This window comes from Cebus imitator, unplaced genomic scaffold (genome assembly GCF_001604975.1).
Source record: "Cebus imitator isolate Cc_AM_T3 unplaced genomic scaffold, Cebus_imitator-1.0 Scaffold658, whole genome shotgun sequence".
NCBI lineage: Eukaryota > Metazoa > Chordata > Mammalia > Primates > Cebidae > Cebus > Cebus imitator.
In genome coordinates this window covers 345,827-366,258 of record NW_016107973.1, presented here as the reverse complement: position 1 = coordinate 366,258, position 20,432 = coordinate 345,827, and the positions used below count along the sequence as shown (strand labels likewise).

The window sequence follows — 20,432 nt, the reverse complement described above, 5'->3', positions numbered from 1 at the left end:
AGAAAAGCAATGAAAAGTAACCTCAATTCACACAGGCATTCCTGATTCTGCAATAACCACAGGGCAATGGGCTTGCATTTGGGTTATCACAATCCTGGTTGCAGCAATCCTGTATGTGAGCATTCTTATCCCCATTTTACAGAGGGGGAAGCTGAGGTCAAAGAGAGTCATTACCAGTCTTATCCTCCCACGCCTGGCCTTTACATGAAAAGTAGCTCCAGGACACTCTGGAGTAATACACAACACTCACTGGAGTGAGAAGAGTCCTATATCTCTCTAATTCATGAGAGTGCCGGGCTACTGAGTCCCAAAGTGAGAATGAGACAGCTTGGTTCTGGGATCCCTTCAACTCCCCAAACCCCAGGGCAGTTCAGCCCCCACCATGGGGCACCCACACCGTCAGCTGAGTCTCAGACACCTGAAGGCAGGACCTTGCTCTCACAGCCATATTCTTCTAGGTCTTCTGCTCTATTAAAAGATGCAAAACCCTATAATGACTTCAGGTTTCTATGGCAACTGTGATACACTGACTTGTCCTGTATACCTCACATGCCTTTGCATAGTTCCTTTGCCGATAGCTGAAAGCAAAATACATTCACACTTTAGACCACCATTTGAGAAAGCATACTCACTAGAGGAACTAGGCTGGGATCCAGGCAATTGGGGGAACTCTGCCAGGTTTGATGGAAGAAAGCAGGTCCCAGTGATCAAAAATTTGTTTAAAAGTAACAGTAGAGGAGTATCACCAGCATCCAGAGATCCAGGAGGACCCCAGAGCTCTTAGTGATGAGCTAGCCCTCTGAGAGTGAATGTGCAAAAGTCACACGTCATGCTAAGTGCTTAGTCATCTGTGGCAGAAAACTAGAGACTGTCTATAATCATATTTATGACTAAAATGATCTAAATGATCTAAAATACCATAAAATATCATTTAAGGAATCTCAAATTTATTTCATGTAAGCAAGCCTATAATAATATCATTTGGTAGGCAGATATCTGGTCAATTCAGTAATAAATTGGGTTATCCTAGAAAATTTTTATCCTACATTTTTGATACTTTTTCCATGTGGAGAGACATCCATGGGAAAAAACATATGTGGCGTCTATACACACTCACTCCTCTGTTACAGGAATGACTTAACTGACTGATGAGTTTGAAAGGAGAAACAGGTTATTCAACCCAGGTCCTCTCCCTTCAAAACTCTAAATAGTAAGCTGCCCTTCAGGGGCAATCAGAATGATTGCTCTGTCCTCAGGGATGGGTCTTACAATAGGCCTACAGCTCTACTCCCCTTCTGTGCCTCACTCGCTCCTCAACTATTTCTGTGGTCTTGCTTCACAATGCTCTTGTGTTTAAGAAGCCCCTAAAATACCTTCCTACTCTTAGTCTGAACTCTAAACCAACTAAAAAAATCACAGAAAAGTAATAAGTACGATACGTTGACTTTATTCCTCATAAAAGTAATATTGGAGAATATAACTTAGATTTACTGCTACAAGGGCTTTCTATGAATGAACCCCAGAACTGGACAGATTAGTCCATCCAGCACTGCTGCATTGGGACAGTCATAGAGGGCCAGGACTGCAAAGAACAGTTAACCACATGCTGTCTCCTGAAGGAGCCCTGATTATGTGTGCCCAAGGAAAGTAAACACCTTGCCAAGGGCTATCCCTGTAGGAGGAAAAAGTATTTCAGGACAACTTCTTTGAAAAACAGTTCAGGAGAGATAGATATCCCTGTCGCAATAGCATATTCATCAAGCAACCTGCTGAAGATATAATTTTCCATATGCCTTGGGAGTAGTTTGTAGTAACAGCCTCTGAATTCCTTAAAATGAGCTATTGCAGTGGAAGCTCCCTTTATGGAGGGGGATTGGAATTAGGTTCTAAATTCTAAGAGTGGGTTGAAAATCATATATTACAAAATTTTTCCTTGAAATCCCTTCAAGAAGGAATTGAGGAAATGTTCATTATTCAACACCAACCCATAAACTCATGCAGATTATGGCAAAATTTATAACAAAGTCCTATCAAGGCTTTAAGGCTAAGAGAATCTCTATAAATTCCAATATAATAGATTACAGAAAAAGAGGGAAAGTTCACCAAATCCATATGTTTTGCGCCAGGTGCAGTGGCTCACGCCTGCAACCCCAGCACTTTGGGAAGCTGAGGCAGGCGGATCACCTGAGGTCAGAAGTTCAAGACCAGCTTGGCCAACATGGTGAAACCCTGTCTCTACTAAAATTACAAAAATTAGCGAGCATGGTGGTGTGCACTTGTAGTCCCAGCTACTTGGGAGGCTGGGGCAGGAGAATCACTTGAACCCAAGAGGCAGAGGCTGCAGTGAGCTGAGATAGATAATATTTTTAAGTATTTGCTGATCTGATATCCTGGCGTTATAATGTTAGATTCCTTTTCATTTTTTCTGTCACATTTTAAAATAAATGACATAGTTTACATTTATGCTTCAGAATATATCATAGAATAATTATTGAGTTTAGAAATAAACCCTGATGCCTGATAGTGTGTGTTTATACCACATCCCATTTAAATGGGAAATTTAGGTGAAAGAACATCATACACTAATGGGGAAGAACGAATTCGTAAAACCTCTTTGCAGAGACATTTGGCAACATCTACGAGAAAAGAAAATGAGGCCTCCATCAGATGCTACTCTCTTAATTATGAACTGTAAAGAGAATCACACATATTTCACCAGAAAAGGTATACAATCATGGTCACAACAACATGGCTAGTCATATCAAAACAATCCCAAAGTCATCTTATTAGAGAAATCTCAGAAATACTATCTTCAGAGAATGAAAATATGGATAACAGCACTAACTTAGCTAAAAGTTTGCAAACAATTGTATGCCTTGTGTAATTCTCTCACAAGTCTGTGAGGAAGGCATCATTATTTCCAGTTTAGAGATGACCAACTCAGACTCACTGATGGAAAAATCAATTTTGCAGAGGTTGAGATGTATCTCTTACTCTCCTCAAAGGACAACACATGGTCTCCCTTTATAGATGATCACTGTCTAAGACTTAAACACTTGTAGTTTTACATGTTGCTAGGATTGTGCCCTTACGGGTACTCACTCAACAACCTCTCTCTCTTTGAAGAAGCTGATGGTGCAGATGAAATCCCAGTGCAAGGTATTGTTGGTGGTAATGGGTCTAGTATGAGGGTCAAGGGCTTGTGAATCCTACTTCCTTTTCATCTTCACTCTCTCTTCATTTGAGATTCAATGGGAAACTGCTTTTCCAATATCAATCTAGAAGATCAAACAAGGGAGCAGAAAATGACAGGGAATTAAAGAAAATAGTTCAATGAGCTTCTTCAGTGTCCCTCAATCCTTCAGCAAAGTTATCCTGCAACACAGAAATGGCCGCAATGCTTCATTCATAACGTTCTACTCCTTCCTGCTCCATTTCCCGGTGGTCTTTGTGGCAGTTATGCTCTTTGGATTAGGTGACAGTCATTATTTCTCTGAGAGGGAAGGAAAAGGTAGGCTAGGACAAACATTTGTTGAAGTCCTACTAGATGCCATCTACTCTGTACAGGATTTCTCACTTACCCCACAGAACAGTTCTGTGAGGAAGGCATTGTGAGTTCCTTTTACAGATGACCAAGAACAGGCCGACAGGGGCTAAGAAAGGATTCCAGCGTCATACATCAAGTAAGAGACAGGAATGAAATTATAGCTTTTGCCCTCATCACAATGTCCATGGATTCCCAACAGAGGAGGTATTGTCCCCAAGGGGTTGAAAACTGATTCTGGAGGGTAGTGGAATGGTAGACATTACAATGGTTTGTGGCACCACAATGAACCACATAGCACATAAACAGTTAGCACTATATCTGTACTGTTAAAATTTCATGTTTCAGGCATGAAGGAGCTAATGAGGAAAAAAAATGAATGTCTAAAAAGCCTCCTTTGGATCATAGTAATGAAAGAAAGTTAAGAAACATTGCATGAACTCAGGGACTTCTGTGGATGATAAGCTACCAAGGCTTAGGAACTAGTCATTTTATACTCCCTCACAGATGCTCACTCAACAACCCCTCTTGGTGATGATGAGGATAATGATGATGAAAGTGAAATGTTGCACCTAGGGCCAAGAGACCTGTGTATGGGAACCATGTGAACTGACTGTCTTTTAAGATGGCAGACAGGGGCTCAGTCAGACAAGTATTTCTTCTGTGAGAGATGGTATTAATGTCTTAAAAGCTAATGTAAACATATCATACTTTAAGTTTTATATCATTTAACCTTAACCTTCATCCAAGTAACCTATTGTGAAATCCATAGTTTAGATCAAGTTATAGGAAGTGAGGAGAGGTTAAGCAAATCGGGGGAACTATGTTGTTAATGCCTGTTCAGTAATAAAACCTGAAATTTCACGAAAGCTTTGTGCCCTGAGGCTGCCAGGAATCTGAGTGTTCAAATCTCCCTGGCACTCATATTCCAGTCTGCACCACAGATACCAAGACTTTGGAGTTTCTATTGTGATGCATTTGTTCAATAAAATATCCAAGCCTTTAACATAGGTATACATGAATCCATACCAATATAAACACAAGTTTGAATTTTTTTTCTCATAAGACCCAGCAATTCCATTTCTAGGTACATAGTCAAGATCAATACATATGTCTACATAAAAAAACTGTATACAAATATATATAGCAACCTTATTTGCAATAGCCCAAAACCGGAAACAACCCAAATGTTCACTGATTGATTAATGTGTTTAAAATGTGATATATTAAGATTATTCTTTGCCAATAAAAGGAATGAAGTATGGATATGCCATAATATAGATAAACCTTCAAAACATATGTGAAGTGAAAGAAGACATATGCAAAAGACCAAATATTACATGATTACATTTACATGAAATTTCTGGAGTAAAGAAATCCATAGAGACACCAAGCATATCTGTGGCTTGAGGCTCTGAGTGGGAGCAAGGATTAATTGCATTCAAGCATGATGGGACTTTTTGGAGTGATAGAAATGTCTAAAACTTGATTATGGTATGGCTGAACAACCCTATACATTTAATAAAATTCATCAAATTATACCCTTTAAATGTGTAAATTGTATATTCTGTAAGTTTAGCTGCAAGAAAGCTGTTAAAAAAATATGACATTGATCTGGTCTTCTGTTGTACCACAGTAACTACTAAACATTTTCATACAAAGGCTTTGATGTACTTGCTTCATATAAATATGAATGTATATAACTGTTGCTATATCCCAAACTGCTAACCCGTTCCTGTGTTCCTTCAAGCAACGACTGTCCCCTTTCCCCTCATGCTACCTTGCGTTTTACTTGTGTGCAAAATTTGATAACTCCTGATCACTTCCACATCCTTCAATTACGGCAGTGGCTTGAGAGTTGATCCGTGACAAAGTCCAGAGCCTGCCCTATGTGACTAGATGTCAATATTACTAGTTTCTTCATTCTTCTGTGGCCACATGATTCTATTTGGGGAGCCTAAATGGAACTACCTTTATGAGTATCAGTATGGCAATACCTAGCAAAGGGTTACATAGGTACACACCCTTTGCACCAACAATTCTCTTTTAGAAGTTTATCTTCTCTGGGTGCAGTGGCTCACGCCTGTAATCCTAGCAATTTGGGAGGCCAAGGTGGAAGGATCACAAGGTCAGGAGTTTGAGACCAGCCTGGCCAACATAGTGAAACCCCATCTCTAGTAAAAATACAAAAAATTAGTCAGGTATAGTGGTGTGCACCTGTAATCTCAGCTACTCGGGAGGTTGAGGCAGGAGAATCCTGTGAACCTGGGAGGCGGAGATTGCAGTGAACCGAGATTGTGCCACTGTACTCCAGCCCAGACAACAGTGTGATACTCCATCTCAAAAAAAAAAAAAAAAGAAAAAAAAAAGTTTATCTTCAGGACATAGTGGAAGATGTTGATGAGGATCCAGTAAGGCCTGTCATCCTGATAATTCCCTTTCTTCACTGCAGAGCCTGAATTTTGAGACCAAATGGAACATAAGGCCATAAACAGGCAGAAGGAAGAGGGAAACATAGTTGTTGGCACACACAAACTCTCTCATACAACAATCATGTTTTGTTATCACAATACCAGAATTCTCCAGGAGGATACGTTCTGCTCACCTGTACAAACAGCTACAGAAACTGTGCCCAGAACTGTGATCTTTTGCAGTGCACAGACTCTGAAAATATTTCATCCACAGAATGTCAGTAATAGGAACTATCAGAACACTCTGAATAACATAGAGCTGTAAAACTGATAATATCACATCCGTAGGATGGAATTCTAGAAGGTAGCAAAAACAAAGTATAATGAAAATAATGATGAAAAAATGATTTCTTGCTTATGAGATTAATGATTCACATTATTTTTAATGTGTGGAAAAATATCTATTTTCATACTGTGATATGTGGAATATAAATTAGTAATAGTATTTTGAAGAATATTATAGTTCAGAGGATCAGGAATTTACAAATAAATGCTCACAAAGATATTTCCATCTATATGAACATAGTGTTAAGCATACTACTGTTTGTAATAGAAAAAACAGTAAGGGAACTAAATTTTTATAATTAGGATACCAATTAAATAAATTTTAGGGCATCTACATGATGAGATGATACCCAGGCCATTAAAAAAAAGAAACTAAAATTTTGTTGTAAGGTTATTTCAAATGTTATCACAAAAATATATTTACACAGAAAGGTGATCACAGTAACAGTAAAAGTGGGTTACAAAAATCATAAATGGTCTGATCCCATTTTTGCTTATATAGGCTTCTAGGTATTTAACCACAAGTCTCAAAGCATAATCATTAAAATGATCTTTTAGTTCCTCTCACATACATCTTTCTCTTTAACATACTAAAAATCTGCACTTCCTGTTTAGAGGCCCTCAGTATCTTTTTTTGCCTGTGTATGCCACCTTTTATACCCAGACTTCCAGAAAGTTCTATCTTGTAAATTTGGGCCACAGTCCCTCCCTTTCACAATTCAGCTTACCCTAGTTCAGGCTGCAGTTCAGGCTTCTGTTACAAGGTGGCACTAATGCACCTCCATTATCAAACTTCTTTGCAAAGAAGTGTGTGTAAAAACCAAAAAATACAATACCTCCCTAAAAACCCAGCTTATTAACTTGTATGGAATTATTCAAATGATTCAAATTCTTCCTGAAAAAACTTAAAAGTGCAAAAGAAGACTGTAAAAAAAAATACTCTGGGGCAGCCATATGATGGAACACCAGGTAGCTCTACTGCCCCTTGATAGCTGGGGGCTGGAAGGCATAAGGTGGGGCAGGGGTAGCAGGAGGAACTGACAGAGGAGAGGTGCAGTGGTACGGGGTCTGGGCTGCTGTGTTCAGTGTCCTGGAGACTAATAGAGTTAGGAGGTAATCTGGAAAGCCTGTACAGATTGGGGTAATGAAGGATGAAAACCCTGCTCTCAGGGAGGGACCCCTCTACACTGTGAACACCCCAACCTAACCTACGCCAATGAGGTAAGAGATAAATCCATGAATGTGAGGTAGATTTGGGGTCAAAAGCAAAGGGAAATGCTTTAATATACAGATTTCCAAACAGAGGGGACAAAATTTAACCCACTACAGTGAGGCAATAAAGTTATAAAACCAAATGTAAAATGAGGTATCTTTTATATGTAAACATATAAATGCATGCCTATCTATATAAATACCTCCATAAGAAACTTCTGGAAGAATATAATGCAGATAAAAACATTGTAGTAGGCTTTGGGGTATTGTTATTCTATTTTCTATTTAATCTATTTTTATCTATAATAAACATGTATTGTACTTGCAAATACACAAAATGTTAAAATGGCTGGAAAACATGAACCTTCTCTGCCCCAACCACAGAAGAGCCATTCACTGTAGGATAGGAACATGCCTACAGCACAGAAAGGGAGAGGAGATGTTGGGGGAGTATTCTCCATAGTATTATTGGACATAATTCCCCAAAATTCAAAACGACACAGATTACTATCAATATTTTAAAATTCTGCCCAGTTAACAGAGAAAATACACAGAATCTCAATTTGTTTTATTGTACTGTTCCCTGATGAAAAGTAAGATTTTTCTTATCATTTGAGAGGCAGCAGCACACGCTGGATAGATGAATTTACTTGGGAGCCACGCAGCCTGTGTTCAAATCTAAGCCTTGCCACTTGCTAACTCTGTCTTCATTGTACCTCAGTTTCCTTATATCTAAAGTCAGGTAACAATAGATCCTTCTCATGCTGTGGTGAGAATTAAATAAATAAGTACAGTTGGCCTTTTCTATCTGTGGATTCTACATACATGAATTCAACCAACCTCAGACTGAAAATATATTCTGAAAAGAAAATAAAAACAATATGACAATAAAATAATACAAATTTTAAAACCAATTCAGTATAACAACTATTTACATAGGACTTATATTAGGTATCATAAGTAATCTAGAGATGATTTAAAGTATATGGGAGAATGTGCATAGGTTATATGGAAATACTACCCCATTTTACATCAAGAAATTTATATATATATATATATATATATATATACACAATGGAATATTGTATTGTAAATGTATATATATATATATGTGTGTGTGTGTGTACGTGTGTGTACACACACACACACATACACACACACACAATGGAATATTATTTTGGCCTTTAAAAAGGAGACCCTACTATTTGTGATAGCATGAATGAACCTGGGGAACATTATGCTAAGTAAAATAAGCTAGACACAGAAGGAAGAATTTTTTCTGCATGATTTTACTTATATGCAGAAACTAGAATAGTCAAGCTCATAGAAGCATAGAGATATCATTACCAGAAGTGGAGGGGGGAGAGGGGAGAGGTTGTTCAAAGGTATAAAATTAAAGCTACAAAGGATAAATAAGCCTGAATATCTAATGTGCAGCATGATGAATATAGTTAATAGTAATATAATGTACATTGTAAATTTGGTAAGAGAGTAGGTTTCAAGTGCATTCACAAAAAATGATAGCTATGTGAATAGATGGATATGTTAATGTGCTTCACTATAGTAATCATTTCTATCACTTTCTCTTTCCTCTCTCTCTCTACATGTGTGTGTTTATGTACATATATATATATATATATTTCATTTTACAAATATAAGTCTTTACTTTCTGAAATGTGATAATCAAGAAAACCTCTGAGGTAATAATTTTAAATTGTACATGGTTTGATGAAAACACACATATACCTACTATTTTTGGAATATGTACAAAACATACTGCTCATGGGAGAAGAAGCAGTTTGAAATAATTGCCTAGATATAGTAGGTGTGTGTACTTGCAAATATACAAAATGTTAAAAAGTGTATTTGTATGTGTGTGTGTGTCTATGGCTGAAACACAACAACATTGTGTGTGTGTGTGTGTGTGTGTATTTAGGGCTCAAACTCTATCATGCCAAATACACACTCCCAGGTACAGCTTTCTTTCCATCTCAGAGAAGTGCTGGCCTTCCCATCTTGGGGCTTAGAGATTCCAGATAGTGATGAATACACAAGGATCACTGACGATGTGTGGAAAATTCCAGAAGCTCAGGCTGATAGCCATCAAGCTTAAGTCCCTACTCCCTCCTACCACTCTTGCTGAGTCCCCATCTGAGAATTCTAGAGCTGCAAATATGGGCAAAGGGCATCTATCTCCATTTTGATTTTCCTTTCTTAAAAATTAAAGCTCCTAATTTTTGAGACAATCAAACAGATGTTATTCTTTAGAGTCATTCATGAAACAGTTTGGAGAATGTGTTGCCAGTTCTATTCAGAAAATTCCTATGTATATTAAAAAGCTAAGCATAAGCTACCTTTTATATGCATTCCATATGTTTTGTTCATTGATCCATCTCCTTTAAGACTCACTCTGTCTCTCATCAGCGTTGGCTGACATGTCTTCACTCTAGAGACGTCCCCTCCTAGACAGCAGGCCATTCAAGACCCCAAGACTCCACCCCTGTACTGACTTCGCAGACCTTCTTTCACTCCCTCTCAGTCATGTCATCTCCATGACTCTGGATGCAGCAGCCCAGACTAGTATCGCTGAATCATGCTCTGGGCTCAGAGGAGACTGTTGCATAGCAACAGAGGCTCAGAGACAAATATAGTCCCTGGAAAAAAAGAGCACTGCCAGGTAATGCTGGCACTATTAAGAAAGTGGATAAAGATAATCACACCTTCAAAACATCCTCAAAAGCAACCCACCTCTCTCCCTGCTAGAGACACCTCCTACAAAGGACCCAGCCTATGTATTCCAGCCCTGTGTGCCTAGCACTCTGTGCTCTGAGCAAATTGCACCATTAGCTGAGCCCTCCATTTTCCAGTCACTCCAGGGTCTGTCTCATTAATGTGAATAGGTTTATATTTGCAGAGTTTGTTTCCCGCACACAGAGGATAGCAGTCTGTCTTCAGGACCACCATATAAAGGGAATGGTGTCAGCTCCCTTTTCTGAGATGAGGAAACTGTGTCTCCAAGATGGTGAGAACCAAGCCTGCCTTTCCAAGATGGTGAGAACCAAGTTTGCCTTTCCTTTGAAAAGGCAGCTTGCAGTAATTCATGAGGAGAGTAGAGAGTTGGGAATCAGCAGGCCCGTGTTCTAGCTTCAGCTCATGAAAGCATGTAAAAGTGCTCTAACATCTCAGACCAGCATCTCACTTAGAGTTGATGGTCCAGGTCCTCATGTACCACCGTATGGTTCCTGCTTTAAGAGGCCCCTGCTGCCCTCCTAGCTGTCTCTCCTGCCCTCCTCTTAGCTGGAAGAGGCTATTCTTTTTCCCATTCGTGGGGTCTGGAAAGTTGCTCTGATCACCTGTGTCCTCCAAAAAATTCAATCCTCTTCCACAACTCCCATTCTCATGCCACCACCCAGCCTTCTGAGAACAACAGTAATGGTGTCCTTATTCACAGTGTCAGAAACCGGTTTACAAGGCACACAAACATGGCAGAGTCATATCCTGACAGGAAATTCAGATGCCTCTGAGGAGGAGAAATGTAATACTATTATTAGACATCACATGTGGCTGGGTGTGGTGGCTTACGCCTGTAATCCCAGCACTTTGGGAGTCAGGGACAAGATGAGCACTTGAGCCCAAGAATTAAAGAACAGCCTGGGCAACATAGTGAGCCCTTGTCTCTTTTTTGAAAAAATAATTTCTTTAAAAAAAATTTAAAAACAGACATCATGTGCATGCCAGACTAACCTGACTTAGGGCCATGGCTTTCACTCCTTTCTTACATCAGGATCCCCTCCTCTCAGGGTTTCCCTAACAGCCGACACCTCCCTAGCATTCCCCTCCCCTGCACCCCATTCCTGCACAGAAGACACACACCAACACCATCAGAGCCACAAACAGAGCACAAATCTTAGTCCACAGAAAATAATTCAGGGAGTGAGGGAGGTAGAGGCAGCCCCAGGAGCCCACACTAGGGCTTCCATCTCTAGCTGATGGCATCTTGTGAAGAATAGAGCATCATCAGTCACTTGCCATCTCATCATCTCATTCATGACGTTTGGGGTCAAAGATAAAAATCAGCATCCTATTTCCACATAATAAGCTATTTTGTGTCCTCTCATTTTATCAGCAGGTTAACATTATAGAAGCATGCCATATTGTCATGTTGGGCTTTTGAAACAGGAGACACTACAGAGGAACAAGAGCTGTGAATCTCTAAGTTAACAATCATCTGAGAGAGCTCTTCCAAGGGGCAGGTCTAAGGAAATGAGTGATCAGATTGGCAGTAAAGGTGAAAGCTTGTCATACCTAGTATGAGTAGAATGAAGGGGAAATGGGCTTTTGCATAACACTTTAGGTGTCCAGTGGAATATCTACTTCCTGAGGCCCATATTACTATGACTTAATCACTTGAATGAACTTTGATACAGAAGTCCTATTTCCAACAACAAGTGAGTTTCTGTAAAGGTTTAAAAAAGGCTCTCTAAGCTAATTCTGATGTACATGCAAGTGAAGGAGTCCTACCTGAAGGGTCAGGTTAGGAGCCACATTAGTTTTCTGATCCAGAGAGGAAGGGCAACTAATATTGATGGAACACATTGTTTAGAGGGTCCAGCTGCATGTTCTTCACTTTAATGACTGAATTTAATCCTCATGACCACCCTACTAGTGAGTACGACTATGCTGTCTTCATGGATGAATATGAACTACAACATACTTGCTCCTTAAGCACAGAGCTGGATAGCAAAGAGTTTGCTCACCACACAAACTAATGGAGACAGGGATAGAATGAAGCAGTCTGGGCAATGGTATAAAAATGGTCAGGGTTCATAATATCTAAACAGCCCCAAAGTCACATTACTAGAGAAATCTCAGAAACACTATTTTCAGGGGGAAAAAGGTGTAAAGGGACACTTACTCTATGATAGCACACATATTTGTAGCCAAAAATGTACAATTACATATTTTGCATAATTCTCTCACAAGTCTATGAGGAAGGCATCATTATTTCCAGTTTATGGATGACCGATTCAGACTCACTGATAGAAAATCAATTTTGCAGAGGCATCTAGTATGATCAGGATTGAGGATGTAACTCTTACTCTCCTCAAAGGACAACACATGGTCTTTTATAGATAATGACCATCTAGGAATTAAAACAGTTGTACTTTTTTATGCTGCCAGGATTATGCCCTTGTGGGTACTCACTCAACAACCTCTCTCTCTTTGAAAGAGCTGATGATGCAGATGAAATCCCAGTGCAAGGTCCTATAGGCGGTAATGGGTCTGGTATGAGGGTCAAGGGCTTGTGACTCCTGCCTCTTCTTCATCTGCACTCTCTCTTCATTTGAGGCTCAATAGAAACTGCTTTTCCAAATCAATGTAGAAGATCAAATGAGGGGGCAGAAAATGATAGGGTTTGATGATCTTCTCACCTCATCCCAATACCTCAGAAAACCATCCTGCAATACAGAAATGGCCCCAAAGGTTCATGTATAATGTAAGTGTGAACACATGCTCCATCTTCCTGCTCCACTGCTAGGTGATTTCTGTGGCAGTTATGCTGCTTTTTCCTCCCTCCCAGAGAAGTCATTACTTCTCTGGGAAGGAGGAAAAAGGTGGGCCTGGATGACCATTTGTTGAAGTTCTACTAGGTACCATCTACTCTGTATGCGATTTTTCATTTATCCCACAGAAAACTTCTCTAAGGAAGACATTGTGAGTCACCTTTTACAGGTGAGCAAGGGCAAAGTAGAATGGCAAAGGATTTGATCACCACAGAAACTGACAGAGCCAGGGATAGTAGCTGGCCGCCTGGGCACCTTAAGTGCTGGTGGCAGATCTTTGGCAACTGTATCTGGACACATACTGTTGAGGGAGTTAATGTCTGTCCTCCCTGTGTTTACCCTCCTTGTATTTCCAGCAAGGAACCAGACTTGGTGTTCCTTCCCCTTGCCTTAGGGGAAGTTTATGGCAGGGTGGGAGCCAAAGATGTCTGAAGCCAGCTTCTTCCATTCTTTAGGAAAGCTTAAACTTAAGGGAAAGATCGGGCTGCTTTTTATCTGGTAGGAAAGGGAGGGCCTCTGAGGACACAGAGAAAGGAGAGGAAGAGAGATTTATCCCAGATATGGATGAGGCCAGAGATCTATTTGTCCCTCCAGGAGTAAGGATCTGAGCACTGGTCCATACCAACCCTTGGGTTTGATCAGTATATGGTCCATTGAAATTGGGCATCTAGCGATGAGTCCTATTTTTCTCTTTGGATAAAAGGATGGATGGAACAGGGGCAGGGAGTCCTTAAGGCACCAAGTCAATTAGGGAAATGGTCAGCTCAGCACTGAGCAGTAGGAACACATGACTGATGGTGGCAGGGACCTCTCAGGCTGTTAACTAGAGTATAAGTTCCCACAAGTGGGACTGCTTCCTCAAAAAACATGAATATTAAACATTTGTCTAATTCACCTTAAAATCTCTTTACTAATTTGTCATAATGAAATACAAGATATGAACACTCACTTTTCAAGATCTGTACAAATAATAGGGTTTTATTATATTAGTATTTGCTAATGTGATATACTTTCATTGGAATGTTAGATTATTTTTCATTTTCCCTACTTTATTTTCCTATAAATGGCATATTTCACATTAAAATTACCAAATGCAAGACAATGATCTCACTTTATGTCTCAAATATGTCCCGGAATAATTACAGGGCTTGAAAAGAAAACTTAATCAGTGAGTTGGTGTTTATGCTATATCCTCTTAAAATGGAAAATATAGGGCCATGAAAACTCCATCCACGGCCTACGGAGGACAAATTGGTACAACCTCTTTGCAATATCTATGAGAGAAGAAAGCAAGGCACCTGTCACCCACTGTACTCTTAGGCCTAGACAGTATATATGTAAGATGGTCAAGATAGCAAGACTAGTCATATTTAAAAGAATCTCAAATCACCTTATTAGATATATCTAAGTAACACTATTTTCAGAGAATGAAAATTTTCTTTTTTTTTAATTTAGAGAGAGAGAGAAACAGGAGAAGGAGAAAGAAACAGGTAACTCTTACACTGAGTGAGAGAATCCAGAGAGATGGAATCCAGGAGAGGAAATCATCTTCCACACTGAGTGGAAGGGAATAGAGATGGAGTTTAGGAGGGGAAGACAGGATTCCATGAAGGGAGTATTGGTGGAAGGGGACTCCAGAGGGAAAATCCAGGAGAGAGAAAGATGGCTTCCACGAAGGGAGTATTCGTGGAAGGGGATCCAAACATGGAGTCCCAAAAATTTTAAAAAGAGCACTTACTCTATGATGTCATTTATATATTTATAGTTAAAAGCATGCAGTTGTATATTCTGCATTATTCTCTCGTAACTCTGTAGAGAAATTGTCATTATTCCCATTTTGAAGTTTACTGTATTAAACTTGCTGATATGAAATCAATTTTGCAGAATCACCTAGTAAGGAACAGGAAGGGTATTCTAACTCTTACACTCCCCCAAGGGACACCCACCTATCTTCTTTATACCTTTTAGGACTTAAACATTTATAATTTTACATGTTTTTATTATTGTGCCCTTGTAAGTACTCACTCAACAACCTCTCACTTTGAAGAAGCTGATAGCGCAGACTAAATCCCGGTACAAGGTCCTGTAGGTGCTAATGGGTCTGGTATGAAGATCAAGGGCTTGTGAGTCCTGCCTCCTTTTCATCTGCACTCTCTCTTCATTTGGGGGCTCAATAGAAACTGCTTTTCCAATACCAATCTAGAAGATTAAATAAGGAGGCAGAAAATGACAGGGGATTAAAGGAAATGTTTTAATTAACTCCTTCCCTTTCCCCTGATCCCTCAGCACAGTCCTCCTGCAACACAGGGACAGTTCCCAAAAGCTTCATTCATAATGCAAGTATGAGTAGGTTTAACTTCTTACTGCTTGCTATATTTCCAGGTGGACTCTATGGCAATTGTGCTGTTTGGCTTAGGTAACAGTCATCACTTCTCTAGGAGGGAGTAGAAAAGTGGGTCAGTATGAACATTTGTTGATGTCCTACTAGGTGACATCTATGCTGTACAGGATTTCTTATTTACACCATAGACTAGTTATGTAAGGAAGGCATAGTTGAGTCCCCTCTTACAGATGACTAAGGGCAAGCTGACAGAGGCTAAGAAAGGATTTCAGCATCACACATCAAGTAAGGGGCAGGAATGTGGTCCAACCTTTGCTGTCATCACAGTATTTCATGCATTGTTAACAGAGGCAACATTATGCCCAAGGGGCTGAAAATTAGCTCTTGATTGTAAGGAGGATGGTAGACATTACAATGGTTTGTGGTCCTGAAAAGGACCACAGTACATAAACAGTTACCACTTTACCTGTGATATTAAAATCTTACATTCTTGGCAGAAAAGATGTGTGAGGAAGAATATGTCTAAAAGTCCCCCAAAACAGGGACAATAATGAAAAAAGATGAGAGAAACACTGTCTATGCCCAGTGACCTCTTATGTAGATGATGGACTGCCAGGGCTGATCATTTTACCCTCCTCTGCGGATGCCCAGTCAACAACCTCTCTTGGTGATAATGATGATGGTGGTAATGGAGATGGTTGAAATGAAATCCTCTCTCTGGGAATAAGAGACCTTTATGTGGGGATGATATGAATTGACTGGCTTTTAAGGTGACAGACTGGCAGGGGCTCAGTCAGAATAACACGTGTTTCCTCTGGAACAAATGACTGGGAGGGTAGAAAATTAATGTTGATAAAACTAATATGAGCAAGAAATGCCCCAATTTTCATCACTTTTCATCTTAACATTTATTCAAGTAGCCTATTATTTAATGTATAATTTAGATTAAATTATGGGAATTTAGGAAGAGTTAAGTAAATCAAACAAATTGCTTTGTAATGCCTGCTCAGTAATAGAAACTGGAATTTCATTAAGGCATTGTGTCCTGAAGCCACCAGGAATTTGAATGCTCTAATCTCTCTCAGTGTTCACATGCAATACTTCCCAAGGTATTGCTTAATTTATTTATATAATGAGCTATATTACTTTAAAACTATAATACTAAATTATACAATATATAATACTAAATATTTAACTAAATACGATTAAATTTTAATATATTAAATATCTTATATTAAAATTATATTATAAAATTATACTATTAAATTATGAGTCTAATTACCATGACATATGAAGCATTCCCAGTAATCAGTATGGAGAAATGGCCTAATGATGTTGTGGTAAGTAGACTCTAAGTATGCTCCCAATGATTCTTGTTTCTTGTTATTTACTCCTTTCTATAATCTGTCTCATTGTGTATGAGCTCGAGTTAGTAACTTACTTCCATCCACAATGGTATAGTTTGAATGTGTCCTCCAAAGTTCATTTGTTAGAAACCTGATTCACAATATAAAGGTGTTGGAAGGTGGGACCTTTAAGATGTCTAGGGTCATGGTGATTCTGCACCCATAAATGGATTAATGCCACAATAATGTCATTAATCACTTATAAAAGGAAAAGTTTGTTCCCCCTCTTGCTGTCTCTCCTCCTCTCTTTGCCCTTCCACCATGGGATGATATAATAAGAAGCCCTTACCAGATGCCAGCTCCTCAATCTTGGACTTCCCAACCTTTAGAACTGTGAGCCAATAAATTTCTCTTCATTACAAATTACACAGTCTGTGGCATTGTTCTAGCAGCACAAAAATGGATTAGGAAAATGTGTACTGAAGAAGTGGGGTTTTGCTATAACAAAAAACTGAAAATGTGAAAGTGGCTTTGGAACTGGGTGATAGAGGCTGGAAGGGTTTGGAGGAGCCAGATAGCAAATGCCTACATTGCCATGAATAAAGCATTAAGGGCAATTCTGGTGAGGGCTCAGAAGAAGAGTATGGCTGTAAGAAAAGTCAGAATCTTCTTTGAGATTACCTAAGTGATTGTGATCAGAATGTTGGTAGAAATATGGATAGTAAAGGCCATTCTCACAGTCTTGGATGAAAACTAGGAATATATTATTGGAAACTGGCATAGAGGCAATTCTTGTTATAAATTGGCAAAGACTTTGACTGAATTGTTTTGATGCCCAAGGGCTTTATGGAAGGCAGAATTTAAGAGTGATGAACTAAAATATCTGGCAGAAGAAATTTCTAAGCAAGGTAATGGAGGAACTGTGTGGCATCTTACAACTGTATACAGTAAGATATAAGAAAAGAGAAATGATTTAAAGATGTAATTTCTAATTTATAATTAAAAACTGAATCAAAACATAAATATTTGGAAAATTAACATTCGCATCATATAAAGAATGAAAAAGGATCCAAGGGTGCAGCCAAGCAAGTCTTTGATAATGGGATTAGCATGGATAGAAGGAAGCCAGGTGCTATTTATCAGGACAATGCCTTGGAGAAAGACTCGGAAGGCATTTCAGAGATATTCAAAGTTGTCCCTTTCCTACAAGTCCAGAGATCTAGGAGGGCGGAATGGTTTCAAGGGAGAAGCCTGGGGTGTCCTTCATGGCTCACTACTCAGAGCCGTCTTGGGACTCTGATCCCTGCATTCTAGTACAGTGCTGCTTGGCAGTCTCAGTTGTAGCTCAAGTGGACATAGGTGTGCTCAGGCTGCTCCTGTGGAGGGTGTAAATTGTAAGCTTTGGTGGTTCCCACGTGGTGCTAATTCTGCAGGTGAGCAGAATGCAAGAGTTTCGGGGGCACTGCTTCCTCCACCTAAATTTTAAAGGATGTATCAGACATCCTTGTGACCCAGGCAGAAACCTGCTGCATGGGCAGGAGCACTACAGAGTTCTCACTAGGGTAATGCCTAGTTGAGCCACAGGTAATAGGGTTGCCACAGAGACCATGAACCTGTAAACCTATCAGTGTGCAGCCCCAGCCTGTAAGAACAGGAGACTCCAACCTATGAGAGCTGCTACAAGGGCCAATCCCAGCAAAGCCACACGAGTGGGGCTTCCTGAGGCCTTGGGAGCTTAACCCATATCCCAGTGTGCTCACAAGGTGGGACATGGAGTCAAGAAAGATTATTCTCTAGCTTTGAGATTTAATGTAGTTCAGTTTTGCACTTACTTGGGACCAGTTACTCCCGTTTTCTTGCCTATTTTTCCCTTTTGGAATTAGAATATCTATCCTATGCCTGTCTCACTGTTGCATTTTGGAAGTAGATAACTTGTTTTGATTTTATAGGCTCACAACTTGAGGGAATTTCCCTCAGAATAAATCATGCCTTGAGTCTCATCCATATTTGATTTGGATGAAACTTTGGACTTTTGAGTTGGTACTAGAACAAGTGAAGACATTGGGGCTACTGAGGTGGAGTCAGAATATTCAGCATGTGAGAAGGACATAAATTTTATGGGCCAGGGGCAGAATGCTGCAGTATGAATGTGTCCTCTAAAGTTTACGTATTGAAAACTTGATTCCCAATGTGTAAGTGTTGGTCTATCCAAGTACTTCTTCCCTAAATTTCTTTGTCACCAATTTTCCAATCATGTTATTTCCAAGTTCCTGATCACGTAGCAAAACTACTGTCCACAGTCCATGAATCAGTATATATAGAAATGGCAGGTACAGCCATTTGTCCAAGCAAAGTGATCAGCAAAGTGATCAACCAGGTACACTGCTCAAAGTTCTGCCCACTGGGAGAGTTTCCATTCGCCATTGTCCTTCAGGGACATCCCAGAAAGCGGATGTAGTGCTACAGTTGTCCACTTTTGGGTAGTGCCTGCATATCATGCAGAATCATCTGTAAACCAAACTTCTCTTTCTCTGTCAACTGATCATAGGGAACTTAGATTATAGGTCCAGACTGAGAGAAAGAAAGGAGTGTAGCAAAAATGAGGCCCATGGGCATTTGAGCTGCTTCCTCATGTAACTTACTTATGCCTTCAGTGCCTGTTTGAGCTCTATTTCATATATACTACTTACCTTTGATGATGGAGTGCTGCTGTACATACCCAACTTTATGGCTATGTGGGTCAGATAACACACAGGTCATTGTGGGTAGCTCAGGTCACATGAAAGCTTGGTTGTTTCCAGTCTCTACTGAGGCCCATTAGCAGGCCAAGGGCTGTTTCTCAAAAGTAGTTACCTGGGAAAGATGATAGGGCCTGTGTTGCCATTCACCTATGGGGGGCCTGCCAAAGGTTCCCAACAGCATCCCTATCTGTCAACAACACGTCAAGCACCATTGGATTCACTTGATTATATAGCCCAAGTGGCATAGCAGCTTGCACAGCAGCCTGGACCTGTTACAGAGCCTTCTCTTGTTCTAGGCCCTACACAACACTAGCAGCTTTTCAGGTCACTCAGTAAATGGTCAGAGTTACACACCCATATGAGGAGTATATTGCCTCCAAAATCCAAAGAAGCCCACCAGATGGTGTACCTCTTTTTTGGTTGTAGGAGAGGTGAGGTGCAGCTATTTATCCTTTACCTTAGAAGGGATATCTCAAATACCTCTGATCTTCTAGAATTTTGACTGAGGTAGAATATGCCACTTTTTATCTCTGAGGAGAAGAGAAAACTAATATCCACATAATATTCTATTATATTATCTAAACTAGCAGATTAAAACAAAAACTGATAAAAATAATTACTTATGAGGGAAAAGAGTAGCAGCCCAGGATGGAAGTTGATCATGTATATTCTCTTAAAAAGGTAACACCTATTTACTGGTTTGATGCACTGAAAAAGTTAAGAAACAACGGCCAACCTAGTAGCAATGAGCAACTCTAATACCCAGATTTAGTCTTTTAAAAATATTACCCACTAAAAGGCACAATGAAAAATGGCTGAATCCAAGTCTCTAGTCGAACTGTACCAGATGAGTCTGGACCGAATGATCATATCAGTGAACACATCAAGAAGACTCAGAAGCCAACTTGATAGGACTTCCACAGACCAA

At 39.7% G+C, this 20,432-nt stretch overlaps 1 long non-coding RNA gene across 2 annotated transcripts in view; it reads right to left on the bottom strand.

Moving 5' to 3' along the window:
* LOC119469451 overlaps positions 1 to 20,432 on the bottom strand; it is a 90,045-nt gene that overhangs the window by 21,253 nt on the left and 48,360 nt on the right. For both annotated transcript variants that reach the window (XR_005198266.1, XR_005198267.1), the window contains one exon: positions 3,103 to 3,278. This is a non-coding gene — a long non-coding RNA (uncharacterized LOC119469451). The remainder of the gene's footprint in view (positions 1 to 3,102; positions 3,279 to 20,432) is intronic.